The sequence below is a fragment of the Zophobas morio genome, unplaced genomic scaffold (genome assembly GCF_036711695.1).
Source record: "Zophobas morio isolate AGI-343-1 ecotype UQ-CSIRO unplaced genomic scaffold, CSIRO_AGI_Zmor_V1 ptg000030l, whole genome shotgun sequence".
Classification (NCBI taxonomy): Eukaryota; Metazoa; Arthropoda; class Insecta; order Coleoptera; family Tenebrionidae; genus Zophobas; species Zophobas morio.
In genome coordinates, this window is record NW_026972135.1 from 9,676,861 (window position 1) to 9,690,390 (window position 13,530).

At 45.3% G+C, this 13,530-nt stretch overlaps 1 protein-coding gene across 5 annotated transcripts in view; it reads right to left on the minus strand.

Annotated features, from left to right (window-relative positions):
• Nucleotides 1-12,681, minus strand: part of LOC135137962 (receptor-type tyrosine-protein phosphatase epsilon-like) — a 106,458-nt gene extending 93,777 nt beyond the window's left edge. For all 5 annotated transcript variants that reach the window (XM_064067749.1, XM_064067748.1, XM_064067744.1 and 2 more), the window contains exon 1: nucleotides 12,593-12,681. The gene's annotated coding sequence lies outside the window, so the exon portion shown is untranslated. The remainder of the gene's footprint in view (nucleotides 1-12,592) is intronic.
• Nucleotides 12,682-13,530: the final 849 nt, after the last annotated feature.

Below are 13,530 nucleotides of genomic sequence, written 5' to 3' on the forward strand. Positions count from 1 at the left end.
CGTGAAACAATCGTCAACTAAACCACACAGGCTTCTTCAACAAATAAATAGAAAACGACCTCTGTGGCGTACATATAAAAGATTCGGCTCTGAATTAGACTACAGAGTTCACAGAGAGTTTTCTAATAGACTGTCGACAGCTATCAAAGAAGCTAGGTGTGTCTACGATAAAAACGTAGCCGAAGCTAAAGACACTAAAAAATTGTACAAGTACATACGAACAAAGTTTACCGGTGGTGTTTCCACTCCGCGGCTCAAAAATACATTCGGGCAGGTACTGGATTATAATAAAGTAATAGCGGATACTTTCGCTGATGCCTTCTCTAACGTGTTCACGATAGAACCCTCAGGTTGCTTACCAAAGCTGAATAATATATGCAAACCTATTTCTTTTAGCGACATTTCGTTCACAACAGAGGTCGTCCACAAAAAATTAAAGCAATTAAAGGTATCCCAATCTCCTGGCCCTGGCCTCATAACCGCCAAAACTTTGCATGATTGCGTTGATACTCTCAGCGAAGTACTCTGTATTCTTATGAAACAGTCCTTTAATTCCGGTACTCTGCCTGCTGACTGGAAAATTGCCACCGTCCGCCCAATTTTTAAGAAAGGGATGAACTTGACGCAAGTAACTACCGACCTATTAGTCTTACTTCCGTGGTCAGTAAGATCATGGAATCAATAATATATGACCAGCTGATTATAGCTATTAAGATAAGTAGGTGTTTTATAGGTACTTTAAAGGACGCGGTCCCAGTTTAAATCCGAGCGACCGAAGGGAGCGAGGTTTTAATGGGACCGAGTCCTTTCAACTATAAAACACAGTGTTATCTTCAAAATTTTTTCTAACACTGAAGCTTATTTGATTCGAAATCGTCTGTTATTAATATTTTATCGGGAGATTTTTAGTGAGGCAAAATATTTCTTGAGGCTGCCGTGGGTAGTAGTCATGGTAATAGTATCAACAAATTTTGAAAAAAAATTTTGTTCGTTAAAATGTGTGAACGCGTTCCAATCGGAATATTAGAAAAAGCCAATGAATTGCGCACTAAATTATTACCCGCAAAATCAAAAAAACGCTTATGAGAAGGCGTACGTGGCTTTTAATCAGTGGACGTCAGAAAAAGGTGTAAAAGAAGTGACGGAAGACGTTATTCGGACTTTCCTTGATGCAAGCGTAAGTACCAGTTTTGTGCTGGGTTTATGCTCATCTATCATATATCACCTACACATTTAGCATTTTTAAATTTTTTAAACAGTTATAGCGACGATTCCAATGTAGAGGTCAGCAACCAGATTAGATGTACAAAGCTGGATTCCGCCTTCGAAAGTAGTAGAGACAATCAACATCCACAACAAGAATTCACCCTTCAAGAGTAATGGAAATTTATATTTTAATAATTGTAGTTTTGTATTCAATAAATAAATGTTACGAAAAATGAAGCAGCGTACTTTAAATAGTATAAAGGACGTTACCGTTGACGACGTACTTTATAAAGAACAGTGGATTTTATAGATAACTTAATGGTCGAGTTTAAATGAATCTTAGAAACGATTTAAAATGTCAGTGTTAGAAAAAATACTTAATAGATCATCGCTTAATTCCGAACGAGCAACATGGCTTTCTCCCCGGAAAGTCGATCCAAGCGAACAATCTCACCCGTTTTTTGGTTTGGACTAGAGAGATTGATCGTGGCAACACTGTCGACGTCATCTTTTTAGACTTTTCCAAGGCGTTTGACAAGGTCCCCAAACGTTTGTTGTACAAACTGCAGTGTCTAGGTATAAGTGGAAAACTCATCAAGTGGATCGAGTCTTTCATCAGCGTGCGTACGTTTTCCGTAAAAGTGGGTGATTCTTTCAGCAGACCAGCGGAGTACCACAGGGGTCAACGTTGGGACCATTATTTTTTTGACCTACACCGCCGATTTAAATAACATTTTAACATCCCCCTTTGCCATGTATACAGACGATGTCAAACTTTACAATACCAGCACCAACAATTCGCTTTTGATACAGGACCTTGCCGCTATTCTTAAATGGTCTCATGACTGGCTTCTGCCTCTTAATATTAAAAAATGCAACGTCCTGTATATTGGAAAACACAATCCCAAGTTCACGTACAGCATTGGTGGCGTGTAATTGGAGCAAAAGGATTATTGTCAGCACCTAGGGGTTGCCGTCAGTTCAGATCTCTCTTGGTCGCAACACATCAGACATCACACGTGTGTTAAAAAAGCAAATTCTGTGCTGTATCTTTAAGCAAGCCTTTCTGCAAATCCAGTTACTCCACGTTTGTTAAACTTTATAAAAGTTTCGTGAGGCCCATCCTTGAGTTTGCTAACGCTGTCTTAACCCCCATTCTACAACGAGACATTCTTCTGCTGGAATCTGTACAACGAAGAGCAACAAGAGTCCATTTCGGTAGAACACGTCCTCAATATTCCGAACGGCTGTCACTCATGAATTTGACCAGTTTGACTCAAAGGCGCCTGAGAGGCGACTCATTGTCACCTTTCAGGCGTTGACGAATCAACTGTCTCCAATTCTCCACCTATTCACTCTCAATACCGACCAAAAAACCCGAGGGCACCGTTTTAAATTGCTTCGAGAGAACTACAATCCATAATTTTTTATCACCAACAGAGTCTTTCAGCATTGGAACTCTTTACGGGACGAAACAGTGAGCAGTCCTTTCGTCATTAGTTTTAAAATTAGATATGATACTCTAGATGTCGTGAGTATCTAGACCTGTATTTAACACTTTGAACTGCGCGGGCATAACAGGCTTCGGCCTCTGCCCGATCGATTTGCATAATCTATCTATATATATATATATAAAAATGGATGTTGGTATATATATATATATATGTCTGTGATCGATAGACTCCGAAATCGTTTGACCGATCACCATGAAATTTGGCACATGTAAGTGGTTTTTCATGGAGAAGGTTTTTGTGGTATCCGCTTTGCTGTAACTAGCCACTAGATGGCGCTACAGCACATCAACTTCTACACCGTTCAACCGATTCTCATAAAAATTGGTACACGTTGGCATTTGACTATGGAGAATATTTTCGCCCTATCCATTTTGCTGTAACTCGCCACTAGATGGCGCTGCAACACACCAACTTCTGTACCAATCAACCGATCCTCATGAAAATTGATATACGTTGGTATTTGACCATGGAGAATATTTTCGCGCTATCGATTTTGCTGTAACTTGCCACTAGATGGCACTGCAGCACATCAACCTCTCTGTTAAAGTATTATGAACTTAGAGAATCAGCGGCACCCATATATCTAATACTACTATATTGCTATCAGGCCTCAAAAGAGTCCGAAAACACAACGGCAGAGCAATATATCGGACCTCTTTGTCTCTCTATAGTATCAAACAGTACTGCTCATATACTCGTACTTGCTTGATTTTTAGTCGATAACGTGACTAGATGTGTTTTGACCTTTCATACGTTCGCTTCTATTTTGTGTACATGCGCACAGACCCTCGGTACTTTTCTAGACAGAAAACAATATCTTCCGTCTCCCTTTGTCCGTGAACACCGTTTCTATGTTACTTCTGAAGAGTTAGCAAGTATTAGATATATGGCGGCACCAACGACAACATTGTTTTCGTTTGTATTACAACAAAAATCGTATTGACCGCAAAAGAAAATAATTAGTGATGTTCACTGTCGACAATCCTCAGTAATAACAAAGAGTGAACTACTAGAGATTATTGAAAATGCCACCCAAAAAATCAAACATTGGAAGATTAACCAGACATGCGCAGCAAGTGGCAGCCAGTAGAGCTGGTGAAACCTTTGAAATACGAAACACGCGACTGGAAACTGACCGGATCAGGGCCTCTACTTCAAGAATTGCCGAAACACCCGAAGAGCGAGACTCACGAATTGAAAACCTGCGGGTGCGAGCGTCGACGTCAAGAGCTACCGAAACATCTGAAGAGCGAGATGCACGAGTTGAAAACCTGCGGGTAGGAGCTTCTACGTCAAGAGCTGCCGAAAGATCACAACAGCATGACGTACGTGTTGAAGATCTTCGACCAAGAGCGTCTGCGTCAAGAGCTTCTGCAACACCAGAAGAGCGAGACACACGACGTGAAGCAGAACGCTCACGCTCGATCAAGAACAAGAAAGCAGCGTTCAATTACGATAAAGACTATTACTACAAAATGCATCGCGATGTTGTCATTGGTCCGATGACTAAATTGTGTCTACACTGTCGCGCTTTGAAGTTTCAAAAAGAAGCGCCTGGCATGTGTTGCTCCAATGGCAAAATCAGTTTGCCACCACTGACTGAACCACCAGAACCACTGCTCACTTACGGTGCTGGAGTTACTCGGGAGTCCAAACACTTTCTACAGCATATTCGGAAATACAACTCATGCTTTCAGATGACATCGTTTGGAGCGACGAATATTGTGAGATATAATAATTTTATGCCCACATTTAAAGTACAAGGATCAGATTGGTTCACTCCTTCCAGTATCCAAAGAAGATCCACAATTTTCGCAAATTTATTTCATGGACAATGTGGAGAAGGAGATTGATCGACGATGCGCATTTAGTGTAGCAACATCGAAAGATTATTGCTGAATTACGAGCATTATTCCACGAGCACAACTGTTTGGTCCGAGATTTCAAATCCGCGTTGGAGAATGTAAGAGCGATAACTTCAAACTCATTATCAGAGCAGACAAAACCCCATCGAATGAGCATGAAAGACGCTTCAATGCTCCAATAGCCCCTGAAGTAGCAGCTGTAATTGTCGGTACAGAAATTACTCGGCGACATATTGTTATCAGCAGGCGAAATCAAACCAAGCAACGTATTGCTGAAACACATCGATCGTAGGACGCACTTCAATATCCAATTCTATTTCCGCGAGGAGAAGACGGTTATCATCTCGAATTGTATCAAACTTATCCCGTCACAGGTGCTGCGACAACGAAAAAAGTCAGTTGTATGGATTTTTATGCATATCGTATCATGATTCGAGTCAAACAATCCAACCATATCTTAAAGTGTCGTCACGTTTTTCAACAATTCATCGTTGATATGTACGCCAAAGTCGAAAGCGAACGACTCAATTACATTCGTTACAATCAGTCGAAGCTTCGAATCGAAGATTATATTCATTTGCGCGATGCAATCGCGAATGATGGAACAATTGGTAACATTGGACAAACGGTTATACTTCCAGCTTCGTATACTGGAAGTCCAAGACATATGCAAGAATATGCTCAGGATTCTCTGACATATGTTCGCAGATATGGACGTCCAGATCTTTTCATCACGTTCACATGCAATCCATCTTGGTGTGAAATCAAATATTTACTTTTGCCTGGCCAACAACCATCTGATCAGCATGACCTCACAGCGAGAGTTTTCAAACAAAAATTGATACGTTTTATGGATCTCATCACTAAGAACCATATATATGGAGAAACTCGCTGTTGGATGTATTCCATCGAATGGCAGAAAAGAGGTCTACCACATGCTCATATCTTAATTTGGTTGGTTGAAAAAATTGTTCCAACTCAAATTGATGATATCATTACTGCTGAGCTGCCCAACGCAGAAGAAGATCCAGAATTATTTGAAATTGTGAAAAAAAATATGATTCACGGACCATGTGGGGGACACAACCCACACTCGCCATGCATGAAAGACGGAAAATGCACCAAAAAGTATCCACGCCAGCTGCTGCAAGAAACACAAACTGGTGGCGACGGTTATCCGTTGTACAGACGACGAAAACCAGATGATGGAGGATACACCACAACTATCAAAATCAATAACGTTGATTTCGAAGTTGATAACCGATGGATTGTGCCCTACTCTCCTATCCTTTCGAAATCATTCAATGCACATATCAACGTGGAGTCCTGTAATTCAGTTAAGTCAATAAAATACATATGTAAATACGTGAATTGTTGCCGGAGAGCGTGACCGAGGCCTGATTTCACAATTAATTAAGTTACTGTAGGACCTTATTTAAGTTTTTAGGATAATTAATAAAGTAGTATTAACGTAGAATAGGTTCGCGTGCTGCGGCGGCTGCTTCCAGTCTGGCCGCCCCGCCGACGGTGGTTATATTTAATACCTCGGTCGGGGCCCCGCCTACTGGTGCAGAATTGCGTGGTGTGTGCCCTCAGCTCGCGAAAAAAATAGGTTAATTAGGGTAAGGTAATTAGTAGATAATATATTTAGTGCCAAGAATTAGTTTAGTGTTAATAGGCGATAAGCAAATAACAATTATGCTCCGTTTTCTGTGACAGCTGGCGACAGCCAATCCGCTGCCCAGACGGTGTCCAGAAAACGGTAAAAAAGTATAAAAGGCTGCTAGAAATCCCGCTCAGCATCAGAGTCCGAGCCGAGCCGTCATCGAGTCCACATCGAAGAGAGCGAGAATCGAACTTTATCAACGACCTAGTTGGGAGGTTTCCACCAGCGACACCGTGATATTTGCGCTTTTTAGCGCGAAATCACACAAGCAACCAAGATCCCCAGTCGGTCACGTGTCTCCTAGAGCAGGTGGCCGACGAGAAAAAGCCAGAGACGTCCGTGCCACGCCCGCGAGGTCCCAGGCGAAGAACACCATGGAGGCGAGAGAAGGCGACGGCTTCATCACCGTCGAATTTTTTCAACGCTCCATGAAGGAGCTGGAGGAGCGTTTGCTGCGTTCGGTGCAGGCGATGCTTTCGGGCAGAGTCGTGACGCCGGTGCAACAGAACGCCGCGGAGGTGAAACCTCCTAAAAAAGCAAAAAAGGGCAAAAAGCCCAAACCGGCAGGCAGAAAGTCTGAGCCTACGGGGGCCGAGTCAGCCGTATCTTTAGCCATCGAGGTCCCAGTGACCTCACCGGCCGAGGAGGCGGAGGGCGAGGCGACTGAGTCTCCAGAAATGGAGATGGAAGTCGTCGAAGGCGTACCACCAGCTCGCGACAATCTGCCAGGCCTGCCGTCCGATTCTGAGGACGACGAAACGGGCTTCACAAGAGTCGAGCGACGCAAGTCTCGCAAACGACCGAAGCCCGCGACGTCGGACTCGGAGTCGTCGAACGACGGCGACAGCGGGGAGGAAACGCGGCCGAAAGCGAAAGCTGGAGGAAAATCCGCGACACCCCCCGTCAAGTCGGAGAAAATCCCACCGGTGATTCTCCGCACTCATGAGTGCAACAACAGTTGGACTCAAGTCTCGGCTTTGCTTAAAGCCAAGAATATCGCCTATAAACAGGCGAAAACAACACGGGACGGCATCCGAATTCTGCCCATGTCCGCGGATCATTTCCGCGCACTTACGGCGGCGTTTGATGAAGCTAAGCTCCCGTACCACTCTTTCGCCCTAAAAAGCGAAAAAGGCCTGAAGGTGGTGCTGAAAGGGATCGACAGAAACATCTCCACCGAAGATGTGAAAACCGATCTGGAAAAACAGGGCTACCATCCCGTGCGGGTAAACCGCATGAGGAAAAGGCAGAAAAATCTGGATATGGTTGTGATCGAGGTTCCCCGAGAGGAAGCCAAGATCTACGCCGTGTCCAGGGTGTGCGGCCTGGTGGTTAAAACCGAGCCACAAAAGCACATCAAATCTTCCGGACAGTGTCACCGCTGTCAGAAGTTCGGTCACACCCAGCGAGGCTGTCGCGCTGCTCCCAAGTGCGTCAGGTGCGCGAATGCACACGACTCGCGGGATTGCCCGGACAAAGGGAAGAAGAAGACGGCGAAATGCGCCAACTGCGGAGGCCCGCACCCGGCCAGCCACCGTGGATGCCCGCTATGGCCCCAACAGGGGACAAACAGCGGCACCGCAAAGGCGGCCACCGGAGCGAAAGCACCTGCAGCCAGCAAAACGCCGCAAACCCCAGCACAAACGGGCAAAAGCTCATCCCCGACGGGGAAAAGCAAAAGCCCGACAGTGCAGGTCCCAGCAAGCCAGAAGGCCGGGCCCAGACCTTCAGGAGACGCAGAGAAGGGCGGCCCAAGCTCTCCCGGTAAAAACCCACTCTCGGGGATTTTTCCGCGGCCATGAGCGAGCTGTGGCACGTTTTTCGCGCTGCCAACCCCTCAAACGAGATTACTCGCGCACTCCGCGAGAAAACCGAGAAAATCTCGAGTTTCGTTCTAAACCACTATGGTTGAAAAACGTAAACCTGCGAGTCTCCAGGTGGTCTTCTGGAATGCAGACGGCCTCCGCCCCAAAAGAAACTCTCTCGAGGAGTTCGTGGAGCGAATCAGGGCAGATATTGTGCTCGTTAACGAGACACATTTGAAGCCGACGTACGGTGCGAAATTGCGAAATTTTGTACTGTACCGCAGCGACAGACTGAACGCGCCGCGCGGTGGAACGGCCGTTTACGTCAAAAAAGACATCGAGCACGAGCCAATTGAGTTACCGCAATTGGATCAATTGGAGGCGACGGGCATCGCCGTACAGACAGCGCACGCTGGCGTGCTGAAACTGTATGCAGTCTATTGCTCTCCGAGAAGAGCGCTTCTGGCAAATGAGCTGGAGGAGCTCCTCGATGAAGACGGCCCCATAATTATCGCAGGCGACTTGAACGCCAAGCATCCAGCTTGGAACAGTAGGGTTACCAACGGTAGGGGTCGCACGCTGCTTGACTTTGCACAACAGCGAAATGACCTGGCCGTCGTTGGACCGGAAACGCCCACCCACTACGGGCCGGTGGGGCGGCCGGACGTCCTCGACATAGCCATCCTCAAAGACATTCCCATGAGGACGCAGCTCGAAGTTGCGAACGAGCTCGAGTCGTACCACCTCCCGGTGATCCTTCACCTGGGGGACGGCCTCGACGACGAAGCTCCGGTGACTTTTGACAGAGTCGACTGGAACCTGTTTACAGACCGGTTGACCGCGTCTATAGGGCCGCCACCGAGAATCGAAACTGTAGAGGACATCGACAACGCTGTCGAAAACCTCGAGTTGAAAATTCGTGGGGCGAAAAACGAGGCAACTCGCACGATAAATTTGCAACGCAGAATTGACGCACTTCCGGGCGAAATCCGGGACGCCATCCGTGAGAAAAACCGCTCCAGAAGGAGGTTCCACCGAACTCTGGCGCCGGAAGACCGAGCGGAGGCGAACCGATTAGTAGCTAGGTCGCGTCGGCTGTTGGCCGATTTTCGTGAGAAAGAGACTCCAAGAGCTGTCAACGGAGAACCAGTCATTGTGGAGAATGGCGAAGGCGCTCCGTAACCAAAAAACGTCTCTGCCGCCTATTCATGGAGAACGAGGAGTTGTGCATACGGTTCCACAAAAGGCCGAAGCTTTTGCCGATAATCTTGAGCTGCAATGTAGCCCCAACTACATAGATGCGGATCTCGATCACATCGGCGAAATCAATAGGTCAGTGCGAAGGAAACTTCGCGACTCTGACGACGATGAGATTATCAAGCCGACTTCGCCAGCGGAGGTCCGCGCGATAATTAAACGACTAAGAGTCAAAAAAGCACCAGGAGTGGACGGAATTAATAACCGTATGATTAAACACTTGCCTGACCGCGGGGTCATGCATATAGTGGCAATCATAAACGGCATGCTGCGACTTAGACACTTTCCAGCGAGGTGGAAAGTCGCGGACGTCATCTTCATACCGAAAGCTCAATCGGACCTGAGGTTCCCACAAAATCACCGCCCGATCAGCCTCCTTCCCTGCATAGGGAAACTGGCCGAAAAGGTGGTGCTGTGTAGACTGCAGGACTTCGTGAGGGAGCACCACGTACTCCCCGACGAGCAATTCGGGTTCAGAGAAGAACACTCGACGACGCACCAGGTGTTGAGAGTGGTCGAACAGATCACCGCCGGTTTCAACTGGAAAAAACACACGGGTGCTGTTTTTCTGGATGTCGCCAAGGCATTCGACAAAGTCTGGCACTACGGGCTCCTCCACAAGCTCATAGAAGCAGACGTCCCGATTGGATTAGTTAAACTAATTCGATCATACCTGAAAAGTCGCACTTTTCGGGCCAAGATCGGCGAAATAAGGTCGAGCGAGCGCACAATAACCGCGGGCGTGCCCCAAGGTTCGCTGCTTTCGCCACTCCTATTCGCGATCTTCACCGCAGACGCGCCGAAAATCGTAGACGCCGCCACCACAACGGCATACTACGCGGATGACGCTGCAATCCTCGTGCGGCACTCTAGTGCTATGCACGTGACCAGAAAACTGCAAGAGGCAGTAGACGTCCAGGAAGAATGGTACAGACGCTGGAGGATACATGTCAACGCTGCCAAGAGCAGGGCGATATTATTCACCAGAAGAAGAGACCATCCAGTTGACGAAGTGTACATGTTCGATGTCCCCATCCCATGGCACACGGAAGTCAAATATCTGGGAGTCGTCCTGGACAAAGGGCTAACGTTCAAAGCGCACATTGAAAGTGCGCGGAACAAAGCGGTCGGAATGTTGGAGAAACTTAACCCGCTGATGAATCGGCGCAGCCGACTCTCGGTGGGAAATAAGATACTCTTATACAAGACGATCGTGCGCCCAACGCTTCTTTATGCATCTCCGGCCTGGGGACACGCCGCGAGATCGCATTTAAAGAAGCTGCAGTCAGTGCAGAACAAATGCCTCAGGAGAGCGCTGGATGCTCCGTGGTTTGTTCGAAACACACAGATCCTCCGGGAGGCCAAATTGCCCCTGTTGAGCGATTTCATGCGGGAAACCGCCAGGAAGACTTTCACAGGGGCGGAAAGTCACTCAAATCCACTCATTCGTCAAGCTGTGGACTATGACGAATTAGGCCCTCACCGACACAAGCGTCCGAAAATGGCGCTCCACGTCGGTGTGGTATAACGGTAAAAGATATCGTTCTAAGGGGCCCCCTTGGGGGTCGAATCGCTCAGGTTCACTATTTAATTTATTTCTCTATGTTTCAGATCGCCCCATAGATGAAGGAGTGAAGGACCAGGACTCCGACTCCATAGAAGAAGGAGAGGTTTTAGTGGGTAAGCAAACGTTGCAGTCCCACAGTACCCCGAACGGGGTCTGCATAAAGCATTTCCTCTCCGCCCAAAGGCACAAAAAAAAAAAAAAAAAAAAAAACGCTCAGCATCACTTGTCAGCTAGCGGTGAGAGTGTACGCTTCGGAGTCACAATAAACCGCTCTGCATTCTCTAACCGAGGGTTTTATTACCCCAAATAAATCCCTACACAAGCACACAAATAAAGCACGCAACCAGTTCTTCTCAGAACTTTCAAATCGGAGCATACCCGGCTTCCTGGTTCGGGCCGGTGTCTCGACAGGTGAGGACAGGTCGTCCCCGTCAACCCGCGACGTCGCGACGCCCCGTCCCCTAACAGAATAAAGGCAGCGATATGGCAATTTTCGGAATTGCGAATCCCAATGAGCCCGTCAATGAAATCGAGCAATTTCAAATGGGACGTTACATTAGCAGTAATGAAGCTGTATGGAGAATTCTTGGTTTTGACATTCATGAACGCTTTCCTGCTGTCATGCATCTCAGTGTTCATTTGGAAAACGGTCAACGAGTCTACTTCACGGAAGACAACGCATCCCAACGAGTTGCAGATCCACCAAATACAACGTTGACCGCTTTTTTCCAATTGTGTGCAACTGACGAATTCGCAAAAACATTAATGTATCACGAAGTCCCGCAGTACTACACTTGGAATCAATCGACGAAGAAATTTTGCAGAAGAAAACGAGGCGCCAGGCATTCTTCTATAGCTGGCATATTTTCTACTGGTGCACTGGGAAGAGTATATACTGTTCATCCAAATAATGGTGAATGCTACTATTTGCGAATGCTGCTTCACGTGGTCAAAGAACCAACATCGTTTCAAGCAATCAAAACAATTGGTGGTCAAGAGTGTGAGACATACAGAGAAGCATGTTTTAAACTTGGTTTGCTTGAAAATGATCAACATTGGGACAACACATTAGCAGAAGCATCTGAGACACGTCATGCCCATCAAATACTAACTCTGTTTGCCATAATTTTGACAACCTGCGCACCTTCTGATCCGAAAGGTTTATGGGAAAAACACAAAGAGAGTATGAGCGAAGACATACTTCTCCGAGCACGCAGAAATAATCTCGGCTTGGATGTACAGTATTCGGAAGACATTTTCAATGAAGCACTGATATCACTTGAGGATGTGTGTATGTCGATTAATAACAAAATCCTCAATCAGCTTGGGCTGTTTTCACCGGAACGTGACAGAAACGATGTTGTCGATAGAGACGTATTGCGAGAAAAACAATACGACGTCGATGCGCTACAAGTTTATGTTAAAACTCAGAAAAGGCTCTTAACAAACGATCAACGACTTGCATACGACATGCGCTCCAGACCATACATTTATATCCACATATATAGAAAGTAAATATATACACAAGCAGGACAACGTCTGCCGGGTTGCGCTAGTAATAATATAAAAACACAATGAACGTTGAAAATAATAGCAAGGCAATACTGTGTGCCCTGTAGTTAATTCTATGAAAAAATTCTATAGCATTTACTTGAAGCAGACGCATATTTTCTACTCTACACTAAGTAATCGAAACTATTATAGGTACTTACAGCGGACAAAAATCGTATTTCTTGATGTCTTGTTACAGCTTTTAAAAAAATTTAATGGGTGAACTAAAGTAAAATGTAACTACTGATAACAGCCTAATCTCCATCCTGCCAAATATAATAATCGACAATAATCGTAATCTAAAGTATACATTCGAAAAACGTACATTCAGGAGATAATTTTACTGCCGTTAAATGTACAGGAAGATTAGACAACGTAAAACTATATAGGTAATATAAATAATATAGAGTCATAGTGGTACTAGTGCTTATAACACATTTAAATACAGTTAATTAAAAGCATGGCGTACAAAGTGGATTTGCACTAACAACTTACACCTGATTTGTCAAAAATTTTAAAGCTTCAGTTACTGCATTTAGGACCGATTTATGAAAAGGGAATTATAGTAGGTATTAAAAGAACAAAGATTTCTTTTATAATCTGAAGTTATTCAGGTAGATACACCCTCGGTTGTCAATATTATCACCCGGCGAACGGGTACTTTCATGTTTTCAACGTTTCATGACCTGTTCACAAAGAAAAAATAGGCCTCCCGTTTATGCGTGTCTGTGGTCTGTGTCGATTTTTATTAAATAGATAATCTCCGAAATTACACTGGAACGATTTGTCAAAATTTTGCATAGTAAATGCAAATGCAACTTTTATAAAATAACCTAGGTACTCCTATACCTACTTGTCGTTTATAAATATGCTTCCATTTTTTACCATAGGCCTCGGGATTTAAAAAAAAAGCAAAATTGCATAACAAAATTTTATAATTTGCGGATAGTCCGAAATCTTCCAAACATTTTAATCTTACTACAAATGTTAAATTGAGAATTCAAATTTATCTGCATATCCCCTCCAAAATTTGATAGTGTCTCCAAATTTTGATCAATGAATCCTTGTAACATGTACAAAATGTGACGAGCCTATATTA